Source organism: Agelaius phoeniceus, chromosome 9 (assembly GCF_051311805.1).
Source record: "Agelaius phoeniceus isolate bAgePho1 chromosome 9, bAgePho1.hap1, whole genome shotgun sequence".
NCBI lineage: Eukaryota > Metazoa > Chordata > Aves > Passeriformes > Icteridae > Agelaius > Agelaius phoeniceus.
The window spans coordinates 21,354,197-21,365,392 of NC_135273.1; positions in this window are offsets into that span (position 1 = coordinate 21,354,197).

Genomic DNA, 11,196 nt, shown 5'->3' on the forward strand with positions numbered 1-11,196 from the left:
TCCAGCTGTGGCATCCTGGGAGCAGCACTGACCAGGTGGGATTGAGCATTGCTTGAGACAGATGTACCTGTTCTGTGGCAAACACAGACTTGCACCCGGATTTCTGCCTCCCCAGAGTAAGGTGAGGAATATGTTGTTGGATGAGCTCACCAGCAAAGGAAACAAAACTCAGAGGTTTGAGATTATTGAAGTTCAGTCTCTTGTCTGGATTTTGTTTCCTGAAAAATCCACTAGCAAGAATTTGGTAGGTCTAACAGTCTAGGGATCTAAAGCACCTAGGGGAACTGAGTGCAAATTTAAGTTGTTGGGGTTTTTTATCATTAATGAAGACCCTCCTAAAAACTCATCCTTTGTGATTTTCAGCAACATAGGGAGAGGAAATATGTCCGTTCAGGTGAATGTTGCATGTACTATTGTACTCTCTTCTACTCTTTTTTTTTCCAGTGTTGCCAGCTGCAGATTCCCTGTTTGCTGCATCTCCCTGTGGGCTCTGCTTTTATTTCTTCTTCTGGACTCTCTGGTGTCTCAGAGTAGCAGTTGCTCATGTCTCATTCCCTTGAAGGGATAAACTGAACCTTGTGGTTCTGTGAGAGACTTGTAACAAGATGTGGAGTTGGGCTTGATCTTATGAAGTGTGCTAGTAGAGCCTGCCAAAAATCCACCTTTCTTGCAGGCAATGAATCCTGTAGTTGCTCCCAATTTTTTTTTTTTTTTTTTTTGTATTGGCTGCTGAATGTTTGTGTCCTTTTAATTCAAAAAATCTGGCTAATGCTTTCATGTGGCTATTGTAGAGCTGAAAGCAGGATGTCCATTTTTCACTGACATCCCAAGTACCCATGGGGTTTGTTTGCTCAGTTTGGGCTCTTTTGTGCCTGTCATGTTCTGTTTCTCTACAAAGCTTGAAAAAGCCAAATGGTTGCTGTTTTCCTACTCCAAAGCTGTGTAAGATTGTGGAGTCTGTTTTTGATTGGCAAGTGTACACCTTTGTTCAAAAATTGGCTTGCTTTCACTGGCAAGGGAATGTATCTTTCAGCCAAGCTTCTTAAAACATGATGATGATGTTTAGCTAAGTGGTCCTCTCTTGAGATTTTTAAAGGGCTCTGAGAATTCCAGCTTGTAGTAAATTTACCTTGGGCTTGTCTTGCATGTGTAGTACCAAGTCCCATCTATCTGCCCCAGTAGCCATGCCCTGGGAGAGCCTTCTTCCTTCCTGTGCCAGAATTATGCTAATTCTACATGCAGACTCAGCAGTGTAGATAATGTTTGTCTGTCAGAGATACAAATCTAAGTCAGTCTGACTTCAGGAGTGATTAGGGTGTTATCTAGAAATTGATAAGAACTGCTATTTGTCTAGTAAGGAATTATAACTGAGAGCCTGTTGCCTTGATGCTGAAGGACTGACTACTTTTATTCATGGCTCCATAACATGGGATGGAGGAAAGGAAGAAGAGAAAGCAATGTAATCAGTAATCACAGTTGGTGGCCACAGTGCATTGATTTGTTACACCTCAGAACAGGGCAATTACATCTGCAAATGATCGTTTGTGGTACTGGAACACCGGCACAGTTTGAGCTTGGTTAACACTCTGAAAGCTCGACCACTGCTGAGAAATCCTTGTTTCTGTCTGTCCTGGGAAGCCACATGCTCCCTGAACTTTCAAGTATGCTATGTTCTTTTATGCCTTGCCAATGCTATCTGCTGCAGGGATTTTTAAATTGAATTAGAGCACAGGAAAGCATCAGTTGAAATTCCTCTAATAAAACATGTATTTCAGATTTGACTCTAGACTATGTAAGAAGTAACAGAGTTTAACTAGAAGGAGGGAAAAGGGGGCAAAAGGGCTGGTTTGCTATTTCAACTCTGGAAATAATTGCCATGAAGCATTTGGCTGGGGGCAGAAGGGCTTGCATCTTCCCAGGAATCAAAGATACCTAACCCCATCTCATATTAGTTGTTCTACATACACCAAACAGAGCTCCAGGAAGGCTATTCCCTAGGCCAGCCCTCTTGGAATATAAAGTGAAAAGTGGATTGGATTTTCTTGTGGGCTTGTTCTTAATGCTGTTGTGGGTGTAAGGGATGAATGTTTAGCACAAACCCAGGCAGGGCAAGCTCAGATTTCTCTGGCAGACTTGTGTGGAGAGGAGACCATCTCTTGCAGAGTGCTCACCCAGTGCAGTCAGATGGCAGCCAGATTGCAGGGTTACCTCTGCACAGGCTTGTTGGAGCAGGCTCCCACCCCTTGTGGTGCTTCCTGTGGGCTATAGATGAGTTAGTGCAGGCTGAGTGATGTACCAGTGCTGTGCTAGCTTGGCAGTCACTTCATGGCACTGCACCGTGTTGGGGACACACAGCCTTAGATCACAGAATAGCCTGACATGGAAGGGACCCACAAGAATCATTGCAAGTGAATGGCCCACATGGAGATTGTGAGCCTGGCATTATTAGCACCTTGCTCTGACCAACTGAGCTAATCCCAGGGTCATGTGGAAGCTCTCTGGAGTAGGGACTGTCCTTATGTCCTTTGCATAAAGAACTCTGCACCCTGCCTGCTCCTGGAAATGCTGCTTCAGGGCAACCTTTTTATTTCATGGGGGAAGGATGAAAAGTCAGCTGGCTGTGGAGCTGCCCTTGTCCCAGAGTGTTCTCCCCAGCAGGAAGGTCTGAGCCCAGCTTCAGGGCATACTGAGGAGCAGAGCCCCGTATCTGAGGCCAGGAGTTTGCTCCCAGTGAGGCAGGGCAGTCTGTAGCTCATCCCACTGTTTCCCTGTGCCCAGAGCACAGCTTCCCTCTCATTCTGCTGGCCTGTGCCAAGGGCAGGCTGTGTGAGCTGGTGAGACCTTCCTGTTGCCCCTCTGTGCCAGAGCTGGGTGTGGGGCACACCTCAGTGGGGCCCCAGAGGTGCTGCAGCCTGTGAGGTTGTGCCTGCTGAGCCTGGCATCCTGTGGGTTCTGCCCCCACTGCAGTGTGCACACAGCACTGAACCGCCCGTGCTCCCCACTTCTGCTGTCATGGACTTAAGGGTATTATCAGAACAAGGATGATAAAAATCCAGTCATCTGCATTTTTATACCCTAATCTTTCTCTTCATAAATAAGACCAAAGTGCATGTTATCTAATAAATTTTATTTGTTAATCGCTTGGATGGCTGGAATATTTGTCCCCCTTGGGTTATATGTATATAAATGAAAATATTGTTAGTGATTTCACAAAATGGTAATTCAGAATAATGGAGAGTTAATCCTCTTTTCATTAGTGAGCCACTTCAGGACATACACTGTGGCAAATTACACTGCATTTTAAGTCATTCTCAAGTGCTGTGCACTAGGAAAAAAACATTAAACTAGTTTTGCATTGATAGAAGTAATTGTGTGGCTAATTTGGATAAGCAGCATGCACTAGGCACAGCAAAGGAATTTCTTCTTTATGTTCACTTATCTACTCTACAGCTGCCAGATGGAATTTCTTATACAGCTCTTTAGCTTTTTTTTATTTTATTTTTAACAAAGCAGGGAGGGAGGAAATAAAGTGCAAGGGGGGAAAAAAAATCTGCCAGTCTATCTGCTGTTTAATTCAGACCGTGACAGAGCACACAGTCTAGTGACTGGAGCACCAATATGGCAGTGAAAGGTTTGCCTTCTGCACCATGTTTGGAGTCCCTTGAACTACTCAAATTAACCCAAAATTTCCAGTAAGGCCCTATGAAGTCATAGAATGTAGTGGCCCATTTTCAAATCTGTTCAATTGAAGGGATGTCCAGTCCCACCACAAAATTTGTAGGGATGAGTTAATGCTTTTGGAAATGTCAGTCATGAGCTCTACAGTTTGGTATTCCCATAGATGGGGGAGGGAAACAGCTTTTTATCTAGAGGTGAACATCAGAGCCTTGGTGGTGCTGTGTACATTTCTAATGCTGGTTTTCCATGTGTAGTGGGAGTTTCTGAGTACTCTAAGACTGAAAGCTCTAAGTCATTAGCTACATTACAAAATACTGTGTTTCTTAATATTAATATTTTCTGCTCAATGTGCTGTGCAAGCCCTAGTGCTGTGTATAAAGATGCCAAACAATTTGGCAAGATTTATGCCTGGGAGTTGAGATCCAAGTCAGCTGTAGAGACTTAAAAAGAAAAAAATCAGGCATGCACAGCCAAGGACTGCATTTGCCTTGTTCCTGTGCAAGGGCCTATGTATCCTTTCCTTTTCTGAACCCCTCCCTGGCACAGGGGGTTCCTCCATCACTGCTGTTGACCCCACCATAGGTACTCTGCTGCCAACTTGTAGCTTTATTTGTGTGCCTGAAGCTTCAGATCTTCAATAAAGTCAGAGCCCAGTGACCTTGGCATAAATATGCAACGAGAGAGGCTAAACAAGTAAAAGCTGGGAAGAAAAATGGAGAGAAGACAATTTTCCTTACTCTTTCCTTTAGAAGTATTAGCTGTTCTGTCATGCAGGGCACAGGGTTTCCTTGCCTTAATGCCCACTTCAGTCCATATTTGTACAGCAGAATAGTTTATATTCTTTACCACCCATGTGTCCTGCTCTTGGAAGTTCTCCCAGCTCTTATGACATTGATCACTTGTGCTAGTGGTGATTTTGATGCTGGCTTTATTAAATTTAATTTGATGTGCACATGTGTACAAGCCTTGGTTTTGTACTCAGAGTTGTCTAAAAGCAACTTCTCCCTGAAAACACTGGGCAATCACAAATTCACCTGGTTTAGCTAAGAAGTGAAATTTTTTAGCATTTAGCAAATACCTAAATATACAACCTGTTTGTAAATGTGGAGGCAGATTTTAATCTTATTCCTGTTCTGATGCTTTCATATTTCCCTCCTACCTGTTGCCAGCTCTGAAAAAGGAGTGGAACTGTGGTATCATCCCAAGTCTTTTCCAAGATGCCAAGGGAAGGAAAGAGAACTACCTATCAGTGCTGAGTTTTCATGAGGATCCCACAAAAGTAATGACATGTCTACAGGGCTTTATACCCACCCCAGTGCAATAGGAGACAAACACAGTGCGCTTGAAATTAATTGGTAGTTTCACCCTCAAAACTGGGGACTAAAGTAGTTAATCTACTGCCATGAACACTAAATCCAGGAGAAGAACAAAAAAGAAGGAAAAAACCCTGTAACTTTGATTGAGAAATCATTTCTGTGCATGAAGAACTTTTTACTAAGAAAGTACCCTATTTTCTTTTCTGATCTTGGATACAGGGCAGACTTATTTGAATGTTTTTATTTATCAGGCAGAATTTAACGCCATTGAAGTTGTTGGACTTCTACTCTCCTGGGAGTCAAAACTGAGACTTTGCCTTACAGACAACTGCAAAACTAATGGTTTTATATTTACTTCCTTCCTTCCTTCAGGTTATTAACCACCTTAGGTAAGAACTCATGGAGGAACAATGTTTGTAACAAGTGTGTACAAGAGGGAAGGACCCAAGAGAAGGTAAGGATGGAGAATACCAGTTCTACACTTTCAAAAAACGTGCGGAAGATTTGAATCTAGTTTAGTAACCAGTCTTCAAGTAAGCTCAGTGCTGAACTCAGAAAAAAAAATCAGATCTAATGACTGAGAATCTACAGAAACAGTGAGGGAGGATCTACTCAGCAAGTTCTTGAATTTTTAAGAAATGTTCTCTTCTTCCATTTCCAGCCCACATGCCAGACACATACCTCCCTTCAGGGTGAAAAAGTGCTTGCCCTTTTTGAGTATGACTAAGCAGAGGGCTGTTTTATAAACTGGAAAGTTCCTGCAGGAGCCAATGCACACGTCTGGAGCACAGTGTTTGCACTTGGGAGGAGGGTAAACAGTGCTTTGTTTTTAAGCTTTTTGTAACTCAAACTACATCAGCTGAGCTGAGAGCTGGTCAGCTGCAGTGACAAAAGCTTGCTCTGTCAGATGATTTAATGAAATGCATTGAGAATGGTGCTCCCTGATACACCACCCCATGCTGTTTTGCTCAGCCTGGGAAGGCTGGCAGCAGCCATGGAGAGCTGTGTGCTTCCCCTGTAACCTCACACTTGTTACACCCCAGGGTACTGCAATGAGCTGTGGCAAAAGCTCCTTGGGTGGGGTTATGTCTTGTTTTGTTTTGTTGGGGATTTTTTCCCTAACACTAGGCCAAAAAGGTTACTTTTTTACAAATACTTCTTGTGATGGAGAAGTCTTTCAAGAATATTTTTTTGAAATACCCCAAAAAGAATTTACCAAATTCCAAAACTGGATTTGCAGGATACTTAAGGAAAAAGTACAATACTGTGTTCCCTATTCCTGTCCAAGTCTTCACCAAAATTCATTTACTTCAGTTCCTTTATTTTAGCCCTGCATTCTTATGCTTAAAGCATTCATGGACTATAAAGTAGTTCATCTATTGCAGTCATCTTTAAACAGCTTAAAACCAGAATAATTGTAGCCTCTGTGCAATTATTTCCCAGAACCTCCTGCTGTGAATATTCAAAACTAACCAGTTATTTCAATGAATTTCTAAGCCACATATGACATTTTAAAAACTTATTTTTGCCCTCATTCTTTATTGTTGAGTGGACTGGTTAATTGAAAACAGATTAAGCTGAAATTTTATTAAATATTATTAGAATGTCCAAGGGAACTTAAAACACAGCATCATCTGAGAGATTTTTAATTCAATTGGAAAAGCTAGATTTGACTAGAGGGTGGAGCAATTACTGAAGAATAAGCAAAATATTCTGGGACAGATGTTAAAGTCTTTAAATATTGCATTTTCATTCCCTAACTTTTACAATGAAATTATATCCAAGATAATTACACTTTCTGCACCTAATTTCCTAATTTATAAAGTGATTTCTGTAACACAACAAGTTTGGTTTTCTAAAATTTCTAAAATTATACATTATACTTTCAAAACCTTTTTGAGTCTGTAATAATTTATTTTTTTTCTCTGCAACAAGCTAATGAGATTAATAGTTACCTCGGCAAGTTTTCCAGTTCTCAGTCCTCTCCCTGCTTTACTAAACCAGTTTACAAAAGGAAGGAAAAAGGAGCAGAAGCACAGCAGGAAATGCGTATTGCTTAGCCTTACCTGTAAGCTTAGGTGGGTGCAGTAAGTAACTGGGTCCTGTGAAGTGCAGCAGAACGACACAAGAAGCCTCACGAACTGTGCAAGTAGAGTCTATTTTTAGAGGAGGATTTGCTGACTCTGACCTTGAGTGCTGCCCACTCCAAATGACGATCTTTACATCTGCTGGTAAAACTATTCCCTGATGTGACCTGAAACATTAAACCTGGCAGTTTAGTTACCTAGTCTTGGTGTGACTAAGATAACATGATGCCTGCATGTTGACAATAATATAACAAATATAATCTTTGATGTTGTTCCCTTGTCAAGGCCAATGCTATTTTACTGCTGCATATGGGTAAGGAGCATTGCACTGCTGTTTCCTGTCATGCTGTGCACAAGTGACTTGGCACTGGCACAACAATGGGCAGTGGGAGGGGTGGCATCCTGACAAGGTCCTTTTCTCTTGCATGAGCTCCACCAGAAAACCAACTTCCCCTACTTCTTGTTTTGGTTTTCTCCAGTGCCAACACTTCCAGTACCCATCTAACTTATGAAATGCCTTTCTTTGCTGAGAGCAACAAGGTGCCCAGCATGGCTCAGTTCTGGTGACAGCTTGCCAAAAAAAGGCAGAGGTGCACCCTCCAGCCTTTGAAAAATTCTCTACTTCCCTAAAGAGTTCCATGACTTCCTGCTTAAGAAAGCCTAAAACTTCTTCTGGCAAGTCACAGCTAGGTTCATCAAAGATCAAAGCTGGGTCCCCTGGTGTCAGAGCCACACCTCTTCCACTCCAGTAGTTCATCTGCTGTACTTCATGGCCACAGGGCTGAAGGGCTTGGGGATCACACACGACATCCTCTGCCTGGGCATTTGTTCTGCAGCAAACCCTGCCTCAGATCTGCAACCAGCACCACAGCATTAGGAGGAGACTTTGATGCTGTTGGAGCTAGGCTTGCATCTAGGATCCAGCTGTCATGTGAGTATTGATATTTCTTAAAATAAATTCTTCAGATCTTTGCCTTCTGTCAGAGAGTGGGAAAAAGAGGCGAAGAGACCAGTCAGGGCAAGTGTGTGATACTGGAAGTAGCCCTTTGGTCCCTGGACCTTTTTTGTTCTGTTGAATTGACCATCCTGGGAATATCCTGCTCAGATATCTCTGAGCAGACCTGCATGCACTGCTTGCCCATCTTTCTGCCTCACAGTGCTCTCTACTGTTGCACCAGTGCCTGCAAAAAGCAGCCAGTTATTGATAGAAACCTCTTGTGGAACTTTTTTCTTTTCTTGCAAGAACAGAAACAGTCTTCTGTGACTGCAAATGCCTGTGCCCTACCAAGGTTTCAGGATGCCTGACCATTTTTTTCCAATGTACCCGAGTCCTATGGTAGTTGCCATTAATTTTCAGTGAGACACAAATTCCTGACTCTGTCAGTTATTTTTAATGTTGCATTAAATCCTTTCAATCACCTTTGTCATCCCCTGTCTGTTTAAAATATAGAAGTTCATCCCAGAAGGACCAGGGCCAGACTTGGTCATGGCCTGTGGCTAATGCTGCAGTACAGATGTGAAGTAATAACAAACAGTTTCAGTTCAAGTTCTGGGCATTGGATCTGCTGCTGTTTCATGCTAACAGCATCACTCTAGCCAAGTTTCTGCATTACAGAGCAGCCAAGCTCCTCCCTGCCAATTATTCAGATAGTCACTCTTAAAATGAGAAAGAGCTTGGATGCTAGAAACCCGCTGTGCCTTCTAAGATAACTTGTAAAGTTGTTGTGCAAATTATTTCTATACTGATAACAGAGAAACTTTGTGGAGGACGAGATACAGAGACCATATAACAGAAACTAGCAGCAGTTGCTTTATCTTTATCCTTGCAGGTGACCCAGTATGGGTAACATGGGTAAGATGATCCAGCAGACTAGCACTGCTGGTGAGAGGAGGCTGCTCTGTGAGGTCTGTGTGCCCCAAGGATGGGAAGTGGTCTGTTGCTTGTCTCTGACCAAGTTGTCGTTCTGATGAGATCAATAGTGTTACAGCATTTTGTAGTATTTATTTTCAGGCAGGCATCTGAAAAAGAAGTATTTTTCTGTCTGAATGGCTGTGAAAACAATATGAGCCCTTGTTCCCCTCTCTCTGTAGGCTCCTGAGAACATGTGCAGAAAGTCAGTCACCTCCTGGAAAAGAATAGGTAAGATTGGAAGAACCACAGTGGTCATCTGGTCCAACCTCCCTGTTCAGGCAAGGTCATCCCAGAGCACATTGCACAGGATTGAATCCAATTTTTAGGACTTGTTGTTTGTGTTTCCATTAGTTTTGTTTTTGTTAACTAAAAAATCTGAGCTGCTGAGATGTTTTGAAAGTGGCCAATGTCTCGGAGTGCTTTGAGCCTGGACACATAGAAAACACAGCAGGAAGGCTCTTATTTTGCAAGAGGAAGCACCTGCCTTCTGGAAAGTTGAATTGTTACCTTGGATTCCTAAAAACTGACGTGTGCTCTGTTATTGGTAATTTCTGAAAATTGTGGCCAAACTGATGATGGTGCTTTGAACACACAGATCACCCCCATTCCTGGAGCCTTGCCTGCATCCAGCCTGCTCACGTTCTGTGTGCAGATCCCTGCTGTTGGGGATCAGCTCCCAAGGGCAGTCACCCAGTGGCACCAGGTGCCACTGACAAATTCTGTTGAACAAGAGCATGGAACTGGGGGAAGGATGAGAACTGAAGTCCCATCCAGAGGGAAGAGTTGGAAAAAGGGGGGGGAAAAAAGCTGGGTTTTTTCTTTGGAAAAAAAAAAATCTTAGAAGGAATGAGCTTCTTCCACAAAGGAAAGGAAAAGGGAAAGAAATTGTAGATTTCTGGCTGGAGCACACTAGAGGTAAAGTTGGAAAAATCTGACACACTAAGACTTGTAATTTTTATGTTAGTTTAAAGAAAAAGCTTTGAGTAAAGGTCTGCTTTAGAAGACTTCCCTCCCCCATTCCAACCTGGTGAAGTGGAAGATTTCCTCTTTGCTACAAAATATGCTCTTATTTGGAAAAGCTGGGTTTTTAATGATTTCATGGGAAGAATAAGTATATAATTATATAAGATTGTCCTAATGGACATTTGCAGCTGTAGTGAGATACTAACAGCATGCAGAAACCATTATGTTTGCAGTTGTTTGGCAAAAGTTAAGAAATCCGATATATATATTTTAAAGTTAACTGTAAAGTAAATCCAGATGGTTCTGTCTCACACAGACAAGCAGTCTTCAACCTAGACATATAGTTGTAGCCTGGTTATAACTTGTTTTGATTACTGCAGATAGAGAGAAATGCTTTAAATGACTGCACCCTCCTCACAAAATGCTGCATGCCCTTGATTCTTGCTGAAGTCAACTGGTGTTCATAAAGCACTACATAAAACTTGTCTGACAATACCTTGTGTGCAGGACTATCTTGCTGGGCGTTACTCATTTAATTTCTCTTTATACTGAAGTATTGCTTAATGGCCCCCATCAGGGTTGAGCCTCTGCTGAGACAGGCATTGCAGACCCATAAAACAAAAATGACAATTGCTGCTCTAAGTAACCTACTGTTTGAGCCTGGGTTTGGGCTTCCCTCTTCATCTCCCAGCTCTGGATTGCCAGAAAATATTGGTTGTATGCTTATTTTTGATTGATGTATTCAGAGTTTTATTTGATTCTTTAATAAGCGCTGTCTGTTTGTTCATTACTTCATTTCAGCCAGACGTTGGCTGTGTTGCTGCTATCAGCAGGGGAATCAGAATTATGTTGACTTGTGAGGCCATTCTGCAAATCAAATCAAAGGGGCAGCTTTGCTTCACAGAGTAAGGATTTCAGTGGCTGAATGTTTTAAGTTGACACATAAAGGAGCATTTCTAAAAGTCTGAAAATAGGAGGAACTTAAAGGTCCACCAGAAATTAAAGACTTGTGGTATGTTACTTTATATTTTGTGGTTTTCTTTTTTTACTCAGTAAGCAAACGTTCTTGTAGATAAAGGTTGATGCTGTTTGTCCAAGTCATATAACAAGCAGGCACATTGTTTTATGAGCTTCTTAGGCGGTATTGTCAAGAGGGTAATTTGGATTTGACCTGATAGGAGTCAAATTTACTGACCGGTGTTTCTCTTGCTATGTCTGTGGCGGGGCTAACAGCTCAGTG